At 35.2% G+C, this 18,178-nt stretch overlaps 1 long non-coding RNA gene across 1 annotated transcript; it reads right to left on the reverse strand.

Moving 5' to 3' along the window:
- Positions 1 to 343: 343 nt before the first annotated feature.
- On the reverse strand, positions 344 to 750 carry LOC127951263 (uncharacterized). The gene is made up of 2 exons (XR_008152631.1): positions 650 to 750; positions 344 to 565 (listed from the first exon to the last, which is right to left on the reverse strand). It is a non-coding gene; the product is annotated as an uncharacterized LOC127951263 (long non-coding RNA).
- Positions 751 to 18,178: the final 17,428 nt, after the last annotated feature.

Consider the following 18,178-nt stretch of genomic DNA (forward strand, 5'->3'; position numbering starts at 1 on the left):
CCTCCTAACTGACTCAGTTTGCATGTGCTCTGTTCTGAAATCAGTTGAATGTGAGCTCCACCTTCTGGTAAAAGCCTTGCTTGACTGTAATCTCTCTTATCTGATTTAATAATCATAATAATAATTAAAAAGTGTGTGGTAACCACTGGTTAAGTATAATGTCGTGTGTGTGTGTATCGTATATATAGAAACCCAATCACCTTTCTGTGGCAAGATAAATGTTAAATAACAAGAGGGTTTTTGTACAGTGTAGTTGTGTTTCCTGTCACTGTGGGCACCAGGGCACAGTAGTACATGGCAGAGTCTGTCACTTCTGTAGAAGAGATCGTCAAATTCATACTACTGGCTGTTTTATCAGCCGCAGCGTTCAGACGGAGAGTGGTCTCTTTATGTGGAGTGGTCTCATAGAACGTGATGAGGTGCTCAGGTTTGGATCCAGGATACTGACGATACCATTGTAAACTGCGAACAGTCTCAGTGTATTTGCAGATCAGTGTAACATCTTTTCCTTCCAAAACATGCTTCTCTGTGACGACTGGTTTTATGACATCTTCACCAGCAGTCTCTGTTTACAACAATGTTTTATTAATAATTTATAATGGAGAAATTCAGATTGCCAACAGTATAAAACGCTTGTTGAATCACTCACCCTTTAGGAGACAAATTGTAATGAATACTAGGGGCAACATCTGCACTAATGAGAGACAATGACTTTGAGAGTTAAGACTTACAGTTCTTCTAAAGTGTGAGTGACTCAATGTGTCTTCTCTGTTTTTAAACAAGCGAGACAGAACTATGATGGTTCCAGGAGCTCCACCTTCTGGCAGAATGCATGCAATGTCACCTTTTTCTACATCATCCTTCATGGGATTGTATTGTATTTAAAAAGAAACAGCTTTCAGAAAATTGTACCTACTAAATTATAAATTAACTTGTATAAGATTGAATAATTAAAGAAGTATGTAATAAAGGCTGTCACTGTCCAGAGAGTTCCGATTGATAGTCTAATGTATGTTTACTGTGCAAAAAAAAATAAAAATAAAAAATAAAAACACATAGCAAAGTTATAGTCGTCTATAGTCGTTATAGAGTCGTCTAATCTGCAGGAATTTGTCTTGTCTGTAGACATAGAAGGAACTGTTTTATTTTTGTTTAATTGATTTTTGTACTTTGATGCTAATTAGGTTTCATGCTATTTTTTCCATGCATAAAGGAATGTTTTTCTAGTATGTGTGGGTTCATTCTATGGTGTACTGGTTCATGTAACTTGATTTATTGTAAATAACAGTGTGTTTTGTCTTGTAAAAGTGGCTTTAAATGACCAGTAAATAAGTAAACCGTGCAGAACATTTTCTAAAAGGGTAGGCTAGAGTAGTTCTCAGAGAAAGACCACCTTGTAAGGACAGGAAGGAGGAAAAATAATGAGATACTGCATGAGGGAATGCTAAAATCTATTGATTGTTATAAAAAATGCAAGAAACAAGTTTTTGTACAGTGTAGAGGGTTTTCCTGTCACTGTGGGCTGCAGGGCACAGTAATACACTGCAGAGTCTGATACAGCAGCAGAGGAGATCACCAGATCCACACTTTTGTTATCATGGAGTCTGATGGACATATGTGGGTGAGGTTGGTCAGCTTTGTTGACATACTTGGAAGACTCAACAATCAGCAGCAGAAACTCTGGTTTTGATCCAGGCTTCTGTCGATACCAGTGAAGACTGTAAGCTGATCCATCATATGAACAGGACAGAGTGGTGCTGCTTCCTTCAGCTAAAACTACAGATAGCTGGTTTGGTTTGATGACATTTCCATTAGATTCACCTGCAAAGATGATAAATAATCAAGCAATGGAATGGAATGTTATTTTATGTTTAGAATTAATTAAAACATGTGCATGTTTTTATGTTCTGGAATATGGTGTAAAATGTGTATGACTAGCGGTACTCACAGTAACTGAGGATAAAAATCAAAACAGAAGAGATGAGCAACATGTTTCTGTAGTTTGTGTCCAGACTTCTCAATGAAGGAAAGTCAGTGTTGTCTCAATAAGTTCTTCTGCTGAAGCTGACAAAACCTTGAGCCCCTCCCACACAAACCTAGATTTTTTTTAAAAATATGGCTGCATGCTGTTTAATCATATGAAAAAAATCAATCAGTTCAATTAATGGACTTATTGAGACTATATAAATAGTTGGTTTATTTACACAATAAAAATCATTAATCCATAAATTATTCTTATCATTTATTCACCCTTACAAAAGCAAAATATCACGAAAACAAGGAGCAACATCATCAATTAGATAAAAAGTTCTGTCAGTCAGGTCTCACAGTTTCCTCCTAACTGACTCAGTTTGCATGCGCTCTGTTCTGAAATCAGTTGAATGTGAGCTCCACCTTCTGGTAAAAGCCTTGCTTGACTGGGGCTCTCTGCTGTAAATCTGATTTGATTTGAAATGTTTCTGAGCTGAGAGACTAGTATGTAGAATGTGTGTGGTGACCACTGGATAAGTATTTCATTCTTTTTGGATGTTACTAAAGTTACAACCAAAGTTATTGTACATCAGATTACAGATGACATATCTACAAAGGTAACTATAAATCATTGTAGTAACTTTCAAAGGAATTCAGTAATAGGTGTGGTCTTAACTGAGAATCTAAAATAATTCTGTGGGTGATAAGCTCTCTGGAAACCTCTTGTATAATCTTAATGAGGCAAGATATTTAAAACATTTTAAATACACCTGTACAGTTATTAATATGATAATGTCCTATTTGATCAATTCTAGCAATTTATCACAGATAAATGTGTCTTAAACATCTTTTGAAATTATTCTAAGCTTTATTTAAAGGAACCAATTGAATTTCTTTTATCCAGAATGAGGATTTTTGTGTGTGTGTGTGTGTGTTGGTATTTAATTGTCCATTTTTGTATTGATTATGGCTATAGTCCTTAATTATATATTTTTTGTGTTTGAGGAAAATTCAATCTGATAATGGTCAGTAATTACCAATGGCCAGTGAGATGTTTAAATGCCAAATTATATTATCAGCATAAAGGAAATCAAAGATATCATCTGAAACATATGCATGAGAAGGTTTTTGTATGGTGTAGTATGTTTTCCTGTCACTGTGGGCTCCAGGGCACAGTAATACACTGCAGAGTCTGATACAGCAGCAGAGGAGATCTCCAGATCCACACTTTTGTTATCATGGTGTCTTGTGGACATATGTGGATGAGGTGGAGAAGCTGGGACTACAGTTTTAGTAGACCTCACAATCAGCAGCAGAAACTCTGGTTTTGATCCAGGCTTCTGTCGATACCAGTGAAGACTGTAAGCTGATCCATCATATGAACAGGACAGAGTGGTGCTGCTTCCTTCAGCTAAAACTACAGATAGCTGGTTTGGTTTGATGACATTCCCATTAGATTCACCTGCAAATACATTAAAGAAGCAAGCAATGTAATGGAATAAATTCACAACAAAGCAAACAGGTATTTTTACATACAGGTAGCTATTTGTGTGATGTTCTGGAATACAGTGCAAAATGTATACGAGTAAAACTACTTACAGTAGCTGAAGACAAATATCAAAACAGAAGAGATGAGTAACATGATTTTGTAGTTTGAGTTGAGACTTCTGTCAGGATCTTTATGAAGGTGTTGTCTCTGATTTATTCTGCAGGAGTTTATAAAATACTGAGCTCCTCCCACAGATGCCTACTCACTCATCTCACCCTACCGATATCCGACTGTATAGGATGGTGTTGTGTAAGTCTAATTTGTCTAATATTACATTCTTTATTAAATGGACTCTCAACTCCTACATGTTGGAATAGGTTTTAAAAGTACAATTGTTTGTCCTGATTCTCAAATGTCAACCATTGATAGTACCAGACTACTTTTTACCAGTGCAAATGTTGAATATAATGAATATACAATTGTCCTTAAATGTCTTGCAATTATTACATTTAAAACTATTTAAGCAGGGCTCATGATTCCGTTATTTAGTGGAAGTTTCTAATGTGGGTTTGCCTTATTTGTAGTATTATATAGGCTATATAATGCACTTTCTAATAATTCACAAGCAAGTAGTGTATTACATCAGGCATCAGCAGTAGTGTAGTAAAGAAGCCATTGAGATTAACTTTTCATATGAAGCTGTGTGAATGAATATTAATCAAAGCTTTATGTGGTATAATGTGTAATGTTTTTGTATTTACAAAGCTCTTTGTCAGCTAAATTCAAGTTCTAGAAAAATATGTTCATTGAATTAGAAAGCTGGCAGAAACATAATCAACTAATGCAGCAGCAGAGATGATATTTCATGAGAAATATCATGAGAAAATTGTCATGAGAAAAGTGCATCACATCGTATCAGTCTGGAAAGACAACTGGGGAAAACTATGACTGGTTTGAAAGCACCTCCTAGTAAGTCTAGGCCATGAGAAAGTTTTTGTACAGTGTTCTTGTGTTTCCTGTCACTGTGGGCTGCAGGGCACAGTAGTACAGAGCAGAGTCTTCCAGCTTTGTAGAAGATATGATCAAATTCATAAGTTTGGTTCCTTTATCGGCCTCAGCGTAAAGACGAAGCTTGATCTCTGAATGACCAGTGCCCTCAGTGTGAAAAATGATATTCTCAGGTTTGGATCGGGGATACTGACGATACCACTGTAAATTTTGAACATAGCCACTGTAGCTGCAGGAAAGAGTAATATCTTTTCCTGCCAAAACATACTGTTCTGTAAGGAATTGTGTTATGACTTCAGCATCAGCATTCTCTGTTAAAAAAAAAGTGTTTTATTGACACATTAACATTCAAAATTAGAATTTTTCAGTTTGGAAGTTACTCTTATAAATCACTTACCCTTAAGAGGAGAAAATATCAAGAGGACCAGGAGAAACATCTACACAAGCAGGAAACAACAAGGCTTTTGTGACTTTCCTCATCTAACTTGAGTTTATGTCTGCGTGCTGTTTTGAAATGACTGACCTTAGAGCTCCACCTTCTGGCAGACTGCGTGTTAAATTGGGGCACACTAGTGTAAATTAGACAAATGAAACACATTTGAAACTTTAACAGCTTTTTCCTGGATGATCCTATAATAACAAAAGTGGGCAAAAGTTGCAAATTATAAATTATATATTGCAAAGTAATTGTACAGTAACAGGATGAAAATAATGTTTTGATTGTTGTTTTTGATTTCAATTCCCTTGTCATTGCTTGTCTAAGTTTTTAAGTTTAATAAAACCTATTTTAGTAAAAAAAAAAAAAAAAAATGTTTTTTATATGTTTTTCATATGGTTTAGGTAAATAAAAATATATATATATATATTATTATTATTTCCACATACTGTACATTATTGTTTCTCGCCCATGCCCGCCTTATGAAACGCATCGATTTTTACAAAGCTCATCATTCTGAAAAGTGAGGTCTGCGCTGATTGGCCAGCTATCCAGTGTGTTGTGATTGGCCAAATGCCTCAATGTGATGGAAATGTTACGCCACCTACCTACATCACCTTTCTCTTTGGAGTGTTACAAGCTCTTGGTGCATAATGAAGATCTATAAAGTTGCAAAGACTAAATTCTCAAATCTCAAAAGAGATATTCATTATCAAAGTTGAGACTTTTCCATGCCCCCCTAAAACGGCTTATTCAAACAGACCCCCACATGCCTACATCATTATGTGAAAATATTTGCGTAATGCCGCCCCAAAAGTTCACGCAAAAAAAGAAAGCGTGGTTTCAGTAACCACAGTTAGTGTTGAAGCAGCCGTGTCAAGGAGATGCTCTATGTATCTAGGCAAAAGCAAAAACTCTTTATTTGGCCTTCCAAAAGTAGATGCATTTAGGAATCTTTAAGATAACTTACAAAAGAACAGCAACACTTATAATGGACGACCGACTTTGCTGCGACAATCTGGCGGTTCTGAATCAAGTACTGTAAGTATGTTTTGTCATTAGTTTAAGTATTTGCTACTGAATGTTCAAATGTGGAATTGTGTGTCGTGTGTGTGTGTGTGCTCTTGTTTTTGTGACATATCAGGAGGACACAACTTTGTATAATGACATGGGTATGACAGAGGTATTACAAGAAGAGGGTGACTTATGAGGACATAACCCATGTCTCCATTTTTCAAAATGCTTATAATTCATACAGAATGAGTTTTTTTTTTTTTGAGAAAGTAAAAATGCACAAAGTTCTGAGAGATCATCATGACATTTTCACATCTGAAAAGAAAGCATTTTTTTAATAGCTTAAAATTTTAAATGAAAATTTGCATTGCTTTGATAAACAGCTTATTATTTCATTAGTTTGAGGTGTAGAATATAAGAGATTGTACTTACTGTAGCTTAGGAGACATATTATTCAAATGTTTTGATGAGTATTGTAGCAATTATTTTGTCAAAGCTACAGATTTTCTGACTGAAAGAAAGTAGAGTAAGTAAATACATATATAAATAAAACTGTAAAATACAAGTCAAATATCAGTTAATGGAAATAATTTGTCAGCCAGCCTATGAGCTTTGAAATGTTAAGCTATACCATTGGCAAGATTTTGTGCAAAGGAAAAAGGTTTTCCAGTCACTGTGGGCACCAGAGCACAGTAATACTGTGCAGAGTCTGATACTTTAGCAGGGCTGATTTCCAGTTCCATGAGCTTTCTGTGTTTGTCAACTTTAGCTGATAACCAGTGCGCTGATGGATCGGCTTTAACTGGATCTCCAGATTCACTCATGGAGAGAAGGAGTTCTGGTCTGGATCTTTGATACTGACGATACCACAGTAGATTATACACAGCACCAGTGTAGTTACAGTAGAGAGCAACACTTTTACCATCTTGAGCTCGTTTTTCAGAATCATGAGACGTTATTAGATCACCAAGAGAGACTCCTGAAAAACAAATATGTACTCATAGATATGTAAACCCTGACTCATTTAAAATGATAATAAATTACATATTTGTATGAAGAATTAATATGGAAAGAAAAGCATTCTTACCTGCAATTGTTGAAAGGAGCAATAGTAAACAGAACCACATATTGTTGTTTTAACTAACAGAATGACAGCACACTTAGATGTCAGGAATGAAAAATACACTCTCACAGAGCTCCTCCTACTGACAGCTTTGAAGGATTACACAAGTTTTAATCAACCCCCAACAGCAGGGATGGGAAACAGAAAGAATTCAACAGCACCCTTTCAAATGTGTCTCTCAGTAGTTTATGTAGGTATAACAATGAGATTGTTTCATTAAAAAAACTGACTAATTAATATAGGAATCATTTTTGATTTACTAAAAAGAAGCAACACAGTTGTGTGTTCTTTAGCCTGAATATGTAATGCTTATTTTGTGTGATAGATAGATAGATAGATAGATAGATAGATAGAGAGTAAATTATACCTTGTAATTAATTAATCTATAAATATTACCTGATGTCAGTCAAATATTGCCTATTGTCAGTCATTTCATATTCAGAGGTAGCCTACACATGATTTCATTTATAGATTTAAATGTATATTTTGAAACACTACTTTCATGGTCATATTATTTATTCTTTTATTCAAGCGGAGTGATCACACTTAATGTCTGTGGAAATCTGCTTCTACTGGTTCCAGGTTTTTGTACAGTGTTGCAGTGTTTTCTGTCACTGTGGGCACCAGAGCACAGTAGTATATTGCAGAATCTTCCTTTTCTGTTAAAAGGATGTTCAGATGCATATGCTTGTTGCCTCTATCAGCTGTAGATGAAAGTCGAAGTGCAGACTCTGACTGGCCCCTGAGCTCAGTGGCAAAAATGAGAAACTCTATTGGGGATCCTGGATATTGCCGATACCACTGCAGTGTGTTAACCGTGCCACTGTATTTACAGGAGAGGGTAACATTGTCTCCTGCTGTAATGTGCTTCTCTGGGACCAGTGGATTTATTGTATTTGCATCCGCATTTTCTGTTTAAAAAATAAAACAATAGAAATAGCAATAGATTATTCCTTAAATCAACATGCATGTGTTGTTCACACAGAATTTACATCACAATTACAAGAAAAAAACAGCTTGAAGTATTTATGAATAACTGACCTTTGAACAGAGAAATGATGATCAAGACCAGGGACAACATCTGACCAATAAAAGGAAAAAGCTGACAATGAGATTCAATGCTGCACATTTCTGTAACTGACTCGTAAAAAGCAGGAGCTGGGTAATGAAAACTTTTAGCTCCTCCTTCCAACAGCGTAAGAAGAGCACTTTATGATCAAGAAATCATGTTACTAGACTTTTAGCTTAACTCTGAATATGAGGTAAGACACTTAGATAAAGTGAGAGTTTTATATTTTTTTGAAAATCTACCATACTATACCTGCTAAATAGAACAGGTATAGTATGAAAAATAAGGGGATTTAGGATGTAGTGTTATAAATAAGTATGGTTAAGGTTATTGCACATATTTTTAATGCACAATGGGAGAACATTTTACTGTGCATTGAGTAGATACCTGGGGAAAGAAACTGCACTTTATCCTGCTTCTACAATATGTTGCACACCGGTGTCCAAATGTTTAAACCATTTACCATTAGGCAAATTATAATAAATTCCAGGGTCAAAGACTGTGCAAAAATAATAATGTCCCATAATAAAATGGCAGTTATTTTGTCAGATAAACTCACTTAAAACTAAAAGGGGCTGGGAAGTGAACTGACAATGTCTCCTCTCTCATATAATTCATATTGCACCACCTCCTGAAGGTGCGAGTGTTTTTATCATATACAGAAAGATTTTGTGCAGAAGAAAAGGTTTTCCTGTCACTGTGGGCTCCAGAGCACAGTAATACAGTGCAGAGTCTGATACTTTAGCAGGGCTGATTTCCAGTTCCATGAGCTTTCTGTGTTTGTCAACTTTAGCTGATAACCAGTGCGCTGATGGATCGGCTTTAACTGGATCTCCAGATTCACTCATGGAGAGAAGGAGTTCTGGTCTGGATCTTTGATACTGACGATACCACAGTAGATTATACACAACACCAGTGTAGTTACAGTAGAGAGCAACACTGTTACCATCTTGAGCTCGTTTTTCAGAATCATGAGACGTTATTAGATCACCAAGAGAGACTCCTGAAAAAAAGACATAATAAATTCAATATTGCGATCAGATAAATGTAATTCTAACAGTTCTAATTCAAAAATGTTTGTTATTAAATAAAATAATCAAGTCTCACCTGCAAGTACTGATAATATTACAAGTGCACAGAGCAGCATGATGGAATGAAATGATCAAATGTGACCCTTTTTTAACTGAAACACTGTGATTTAAGTCTGGAGCTCCACCCTGTGGCGAGATTTGACCTTCCAGGACGAGTCTTGAGCTCATTGTGTTTATGAGGGATACAGAAAAGAGATGAAAGCCCTCTTCTGGGTGAAAACAAGCACATTTAGACCTTCATCCCTCACAGAGGACTTGGACAGTATTTGTGTTTTTACCCTGTGATGATGACTTTTGCCAAGTTAGAAGGTTCTTACTGTCACAAATCAATGCATCCCTCTAAAAGTGCTTCTCAATGTTTCTATTTGAGCATTAGTTTATAGACAAATGTGATCAAATTAAACCGTACAACATTTACTGAGTTTAGTTACTGAAGCTTTCTTGCCAAAGAGACAAACTCAAATATTATAATGTAATATAAAAACACAAACTTTAATATACTGGAATACACCATAAACATTTTTTGCATATTTATTCTAACTGAAATCAAACATGATATTATAGTTTTATGTATAACTGAAACAATATGGTTGGATTATTCACTGAAGTGATAAACAATAGAATAAAATCAGTAACACACACACACACAAATGTTTTTACAGTGAAGTACACAATCATCTGACTGAAATCAGGGTTTTTGTTCAGCGTTCTTGTGTTTCCTGTCACTGTGGGCCTCAGAGCGCAGTAATATACAGCAGAGTCTGACACTTCAGCAGAAGAGATTGTAAGATTCACTTGTTTCTTTGAGTCTTTTGCTGACAGACGAAGAGAAGGCACAGATTCCTTTGAATTTTCATTAACACGTATCAGGAACTCTGGTCTAGATCCCCCAGAATTTCGATACCATTGCAGGTCATATACAAGACCACTGTAGTTACAGGACAGAGTCACGTTGTCACCTCTGAATATATGTTTTTCAGAAGACAATGGCTGTATTGTGTCAGTAAAAGAGTATCCTGTAAGACAAAATGTGACTATTGATTAAACTGATACTTAAGCTAACTTGTTGACAATGTGATTGTTTTGTGTAATGTACATTTCAGTGGGAAATGTAATAAGTATATACTGTATATGTATATATATATAAACACATATTTACCTGTGAATAAAGACAGCAGTATCCAACAAAACAGAAACATGATGGTTTCTGATGAAGAGTGATTGTAAAGCGATGACAGCCTTTCAAACATTCACCTTTGTGAATACGCTCCACCCTCTGCCTGAGACTTTATCTTCACTCATGGGTTTTCCTTTTCTTAAAATCAAAAGACCTAACATTGTTTCTTTACATTTGGAAAAGTAAGAACAGTTGAATCATTGATCTGTTGTGGTTGATTTAAAGCTATTGTGTCACAATTTTTTTTTTTTTTATCTCTTTATTTGGCATGGACATACAATTACATTGGACGAACAATATGCATTGGTTTTAGTGTTATAATGCTAATTTTCAACACCTGTTCACGAGAGGCTTTTAGGAAGAAAATACAATAACAAGACTAATAACAAAAGTGATAACATCAATACCAAAAATAAATAAATAAAAAATGAAAAATACAGCAAAGCATCAGAATCAGAGAGTATCTTAGTTGTAGGTTATACATGCGAGCACTGTTGTTTAGTTTTTAGCCACTGTTTCAGACCTCTGTTAAAAGCATTGCCATCAGTCTCTAGTTTTAAATTAGTGGGTAAAGCATTCCAGAGTTTTGGCCCCATTACAGAGAAAGCAGACTGACCAAAAGAGGTCTTGCACTTTGGGATTAACTCAATGTCATGAATCCAATAGCTCCACCCTCTAGCAGTGAATTATGGTAAGTGAGCAATTGGTAAAATGTTCTTTACCCAAGTATTTCAGCTATTTCAGACAGTTCAGGATTAGTCTAAATAAAAAAATGAGCATATTCTAAAATATTCATAAAATACTCAACGACAATATATATATTTTTGTTATATATATAGTTATATATATATATATATATATATATATATATATATATATATATATATATATAGTTAAACAATAGTTGGGATATTATTATCAATAACAAATTAATCTACTGTAAAAAAATTAAATACATCGCAGCACCGATGCAAGCTCTCTGTTTTATAGTAACCTTGGGAACAACAAATGACATCAACAAAAGTAAACTGAAATGAAAACCAATCTCTGACTTTTGAGCAGACCTATTATCATCAATACAAGGGCAACACCTGACATGCAATAATCACAACAACTCAGACAGTTAATCTGCATGTAAGACAAAACTCACACAAGGAGATGCACACTGAATTGACAGAAAAACTAAATGTGCAGATAGCGCCACCTCCTGGCAAAACATACCTGCTATTTCAGTCATTTGGGAAATGGGAACTTCTGACTATATTAAATGTTCTGTATATGTTGTCATTTGTTTCAGCAAAGTTACAGACTGTTGTGATGATAATGTGTTGGTCTTCGAGACTGGATTAAAGAGTTGTTTGAGGAATCATCTTTCTTTAATGATGGCATGGAGGTTTTTGTATGATTCAGTTTGATTTCCTGTCACTGTGGGCCTCAGGGCACAGTAGTAAATGGCAGAATCTGTTTCTACAGTAGAGGAGATCTTCAGATCCACTTGTTTGTTGTCTTGATTAACTGCAGCAGTAAATCTGGGTGGTCTGTCTTCACTCATATGTCCTTGTGACAAGATGTAAACGAGGAACTCCGGTTTTGATTTGGGATACTGTCTGTACCAGAATAAACTATTTACAGTACCGATATACTCTTTGTAACTGCAGGACAATGTAACACTGTCACCAACATGTCTATTTTCATTCGGTGACAAGGGTTTTATTGGGTTTGCCTCTGTGTGCCCTGGCAATGAAGAGCAAAAGCCTAATTTTATAAAAGCAACAGTAACAGAATGATAAAAAGTGATGGTAAATGAGTAGAAAATAACTGGTTTAGATTGGAAAGAAAAATACAATTATATCTTACCAATACATATCCACCAAAAACTGAGAGTGAAAATAATCATGACAGCAGAAATCTGAAGAAGAATATGAGTTGAGTATCATTCAGACTGGATGCCTTTGAATTCTGACATCCTCCCTCAGATTAAAATGCTTCTTCATTTTCATATTAAACTCCGCCCATAAAAAAAAAGAAAAAGTTTTTGCTCATATTTAATAAAGTCATTATACTTAAACCATTTCATGTGACCTGTGATTCTGCCAAGGTCTATTAAAGAAAAGCATACGAATATTGTAATGCTTTATTAAAACATTTCTGAAAACATTCATTGGTGCAGTTATTTCTCTCTCACATATATATATATATATATAAGGTAAGGATGGTTGAAGGGGATGGGTGGAGAGGAGGTTAATGGGAAAGTACGTGGTTTACATCAGCTGTTGAATTTGTAGAAAGGTTATGAGAGGATTCCAGTTTTTTTTTTAAAAGCAGATATATTGTTCTTTTTATGAGCTATGGTTTCTTCTGTCAAAATGAATTCTGTGATTAAGTTAGTCCAATGGGAAAAATGACAAGAAGATTTTGATTTCCAGTTTTGAAAGATTATTTTTTTAGCGATTGCTAGAGAGACAAGAACTGGGGTTTCGTATTTGGAAGGGATAGAGGTTTCTGAAGTGTCTCCCAGGAGACAGAGTGCAGGAGACAGTGGGACTCTGCAGTCCAGGATCGAAGATAGTGTGTTGGTTAATGTGGTCCAAAGAGAGTGAACAGGCTGGCAGAGCCAGGTTGCGTGGAGATAGGTGTCTGTGCTCCCAGAGGTACACTGTGAGCAAATGTCTGTGTCAGATAATTTCATTTTAAATAGTTTACTCTGAGTGATGTGGATTCTGTGGATAGTTTTATATTGTATGAGTTGTAAATTGGTGTTGGTGGTCATAGAAAAGGTGTTCCTGGGTTCCAGGGTTATTGTGGGGTTAGATAAAGTGATGAGGCTGTAGAGTTTAGTTTTCTCGTGTGGTTGCCTATCTCTAATAACTTATAACTTATTTTAGAAGGCTGTAGGGTGTTAGTTAGAGTTATTTTACTTTGAATTAAAAAATGTATGCTGTTGGTAGTGGAGAAATTGGTCTATCCCAATCCCGAATTTCTGGACAATTGAGGGGAATGACATAAATTTATGATTTTCAAATACGTGGTGAAGGTGGGTGATGCCATTTTGTTGCCATTTGGGGAAGTGGATTGGTTTATTGTAAAGACGGAGGTCAGGGTTGTGCCAGATTGGGGTAAACCTACATGGAGCTTGGGGTGATTTGGTGATTTTATTAGTTTTCCACCAGGCTGACAGAGTTGTTGCTATTGTAATGTTATGATAGAAGTTTAGTTTTTTGATTGACTGTGGTAGAAAGGGGAGGTCTGCGATTGAGTTGGGGGAGCACAAGTATTGCTCAAGATCAAGCCATGGATTGGAATGTGTCTGTTGTTGAGTCCATTTATATAGGTATTGTAATTGGTTTGCCAGGTAATAGTGCATGAAATTTGGTGCTTTAAGTCCGCCTAAGTGTTTTGCATTTTGAAGTGTTCTAAGTGCTATCCTTGGTTTTTTTTTTTTTTCCAGTAGAAGTGAGTGGTGAGGGAATTTAATTTTTTGAACCAATAGTCTGTCGGGCTAATTGGGATCATTGAAAATAGGTAATTGATCTGGGGGAGTATCTTCATTTTGATTGTTGCTATACGGCCTATGAGTGTGAGTGGGAGCTTGTTCCATTGTTTATAATCATCTTCTATTTTCTTGAGGAGTGAGGCATAGTTGAGGTTGTATAGCTCTGACAGCTTTTTTTAAGCAAGAGCAAAATAATGATACAGAACCAACTGAATATTAGAGATTTAGTTGCTAATGATACATTTTTATTTCATTTTTGTCATCTCTCTTTTTTGTTTTTACAGATTTATTGATCTTTTATATTATACTTATATTTACATTATACAAATTTTCCAGGAAGCATCACAATTGCTTTGAGTTATTGATCCTAAAGAGATGCTTGTGTTACTGATAAATTATGCAGTCAGAAATAATTCATACTGTAGGAAACATGTGCTTGTTAAGAATCAGTGAAAAGCATGATCATATACAGAAAGATTTTGTGCAGAGGAAAAGGTTTTCCAGTCACTGTTAAAAATTTTAGTAAACAAGAATAAAACCATAAATGAATTATGAGAAATGAGTAATGTCAGTGGTATTTAACAAAACAGAAACATGATGGTTTCTGATGAAGAGTGATTGTAAAGCGATGACTAAATGAATCAGCCTTTCAAACATTCACCTTTGTGAATACGCTCCACCCTCTGCCTGAGACTTTATCTTCACTCATGGGTTGTCCTTTTCTTAAAATCAAAAGACCTAACATTATTTCTTTACTTTTGAAAAAAGTAAGAACAGTTGCATCATTGATCTGTTGTGTTTGATTTGAAGCTGGTGTGTCACAATGTTTGTGTAATGCAAGATGTGTTCATGTATTAAGTTTTTGTAGAGAGCAGGTGGGTTTCCTGTCACTGTGGGCATCAGAGCACAGTAATATACAGCAGAGTCTTTGACTTCAGTAGAGGAGATCTCCAGTTCCACTTCTGTGATCGCTTTTTTAGCCTGTGCTTTGAGACGTAAAGAGGGTTCGGAAGAAACGCCAGTCTCTGCATTAAAAATAAGGTACTCAGGTCTGGATCCTGGATATTGGCGGTACCACTGAAATCTGGGCCCAATGCCACTGTATTTGCAAGAGATAACAGCACTTTGTCCAACTGAAACATGCTGTTCTGGTAAGAGAGATTCTATTGTATATGCATCAGCACTCTCTGTAAAAGAAGAGAAGAGAAAATCAGTCAACTCAGTCGACTGGTACTGATGTTAATGCAACAGTGAACATCAAACTATTACTTACCCTTAAGCAGTGAAACTACAATGAAGACAACAGTAAACATGGTCACTGCTCAGTAGTCTGAAAGCTTGAAGTGTCAAACTCAACCTTGATTCAGTCACATTTAGCTTGATCTGCTGTTTAACATCAGGCTTCAGAGCTCCACCCTGTGGCAACAACAGATATCTTTGTGTTACTGTACTGTATGTTATAGCTCATATTCATACATAAATTACTTTTAGCTTCATGATACATTGAGGTCAGAAAATCTAGGAATTATTATGTAATTTAGACCTGGAAATGAATGAATGAACAAATAAATAAATAAATGTATGTATTGAAAACTGTAAAACAACAGGTATGTTGAAACTGAAAAAAAATATATATTTTTTTATGTTGTCTCCAGGTTTTTTGAAGTCACTGTATGTAATTCTGATGTTAAGACATGTTAAGGCATATTTGTATGTCACTCTTTCTTTAATGTGAAGATAATAGTGTGCTTAGTGTATTAGCAAGTTTTCATTGTTAAGGCTTTTAAATACATGTAAATTCAGAATTATTATATGTATATAAATGTTTTTTGTACAGTGTTCTTGTGTTTCTTGTCACTGAGGGTTGCAGGGCGCAGTAATACAGAGCAGAATCTGTTTCTTCAGCAGAAGAGATTGTAAGATTCACTTGTTTCTTTGAGTCTTTTGCTGACAGACGAAGAGAAGGCACAGATTCCTCTGAATTTTCATTAACAAGTATCAGGAACTCTGGTCTAGATCCCATATATTGGCGATACCATTGAAGATTGTATGCCCGAACGCTGTAGTTACAGGACAGAGTCACATTTTCGCCTCTGAAAATATGCCTTTCAGAAGACAATGGCTGTATTGTGTCAGCAAAAGAATTTCCTGTTTGGACAAAATGCAACTGTTAATGAAACTATTAATTAAATGAACACTAAAGCTAAGCAACTTATATACAATCAAACAGATGAAAATATTTTTTAGTAAACAAGAATAAAACCATACATTTATATTATTTACCCATGAGTAATGTCAGTGGTATCCAACAAAACAGAAACATGATAGTTTCTGATGAAGAGTGATTGTAAAGTGATGACTAAATGAATCAGTCTTTCAAACATTCACCTTTGTGAATACGCTCCACCCTCTGCCTGAGACTTTATCTTCACTCATGGGTTGTCCTTTTCTTAAAATCAAAAGACCTAACATTATTTCTTTACATTTGAAAAAAGTAAGAACAGTTGCATCATTGATCTGTTGTGGTTGATTTGAAGCTGGTGTGTCACAATGTTTGTGTAATGCAAGATGTGTTCATGTATTAAGTTTTTGTAGAGAGCAGGTGGGTTTCCTGTCACTGTGGGCTTCAGAGCGCAGTAATATACAGCAGAGTCTTTGACTTCAGTAGAGGAGATCTCCAGTTCCACTTCTGTGATCGCTTTTTTAGCCTGTGCTTTGAGACGTAAAGAGGGTTCGGAAGAAACGCCAGTCTCTGCATTAAAAATAAGGTACTCAGGTCTGGATCCTGGATATTGGCGGTACCACTGAAAGCTGGGCCCATTGCCACTGTATTTGCAAGAGATAACAGCACTTTGTCCAACTGAAACATGCTGTTCTGGTAAGAGAGATTCTATTGTATCTGCATCAGCACTGTCTGTAAAAGAAGAAAAGAGAAAATCTTTTAAAATAATGATTGTTCACCATAACTGTTAAATCTTACGCAGAAGTGTGTTACTGTAACATGTTCAGTCGACTGGTACTGATGTTAATGCAACAGTGAACATCAAACTATTACTTACCCTTAAGCAGTGAAACTACAATGAAGACAACAGTAAACATGGTCACTGCTCAGTAGTCTGAAAGCTTGAAGTGTCAAACTCAACCTTGATTCAGTCACATTTAGCTTGATCTGCTGTTTAACATCAGGCTTCAGAGCTCCACCCTGTGGCAACAACAAATATCTTTGTGTTACTGTACTGTACGTTATAGCTCATATTCATACATAAAATACTTTTCTGTAGCCTACTGAAAAATGTTGCTTATCAGGAATCTTTATTGTTATTTATTAGAGTAATATAGAAAGAGAAAGAATAAACACTGGATTAGTGTTTAATTCTGTTCTGCATTAAAGGAGCTTCTCAGATCAGAAGAGCATCCTCCTGTGAGTCAAACTCAAAGACTGCTATAAATGTTTAGCTTCAGGATACAGTGAGGTCAGAAAATCTAAAGTCAGAAAATCTAGGAATTATTATGTAATTTAGACCTGGAAATAAATGAATCGATGAAATATTATGTAGAAAATTTTATTTATAGAATTCATAGAGCAGGAGCTGGTGATGTATTGAAGTTTATTTTTATTAATTGCATTAATGCACATAGTACACTTTATATTATAGACTAAATAGTAATACATTTAAAATACATTAAGAAATGTAATTTTGTAGAACACACAAAAGTTTAAATTAAAATCAATTATTTTACATGTGCTTTAGTATATTGATAAATATATAAAAATAAGTGTACTTATTTTAAATAAAATAAAATCATAATTATGTGAAATGTATGTTTAAGTAATACTTAATTAGTCATTATCATAAAGTGCATTTTTATAAAGTGCACTTAAGAATGTTAAGACCCATTGTCATAGCACACTTCTTTTTCACAAAGGAAGACATGTTGAGGCATATTTGTATGTCACTCTTTCTTTAATGTGAAGATAATAGTGTGCTTAGTTTACTTTGTTGCAGCTGATTGATTGGTTGAAAGACATTGGACAAATGTTTACACTTGTGAAATTTAATTTAGTATTTTATTTAGTGTATCAGCAAGTTTTCATTGTTAAGGCTTTCAAATACATGTAAATTCAGAATTATTATATGTATATAAATGGTTTTTGTACAGTGTTCTTGTGTTTCCTGTCACTGTGGGCCTCAGGGCGCAGTAATACAGAGCAGAATCTGTTTCTTCAGCAGAGGAGATTGTCAGATTCACTTGTTTTAGGTCTTTTGAAGCTTTTGCTGACAGACGAAGTGAAAGATCAGTTTCTG

Source organism: Carassius gibelio, chromosome B2 (assembly GCF_023724105.1).
Source record: "Carassius gibelio isolate Cgi1373 ecotype wild population from Czech Republic chromosome B2, carGib1.2-hapl.c, whole genome shotgun sequence".
Taxonomy (NCBI): domain Eukaryota; kingdom Metazoa; phylum Chordata; class Actinopteri; order Cypriniformes; family Cyprinidae; genus Carassius; species Carassius gibelio.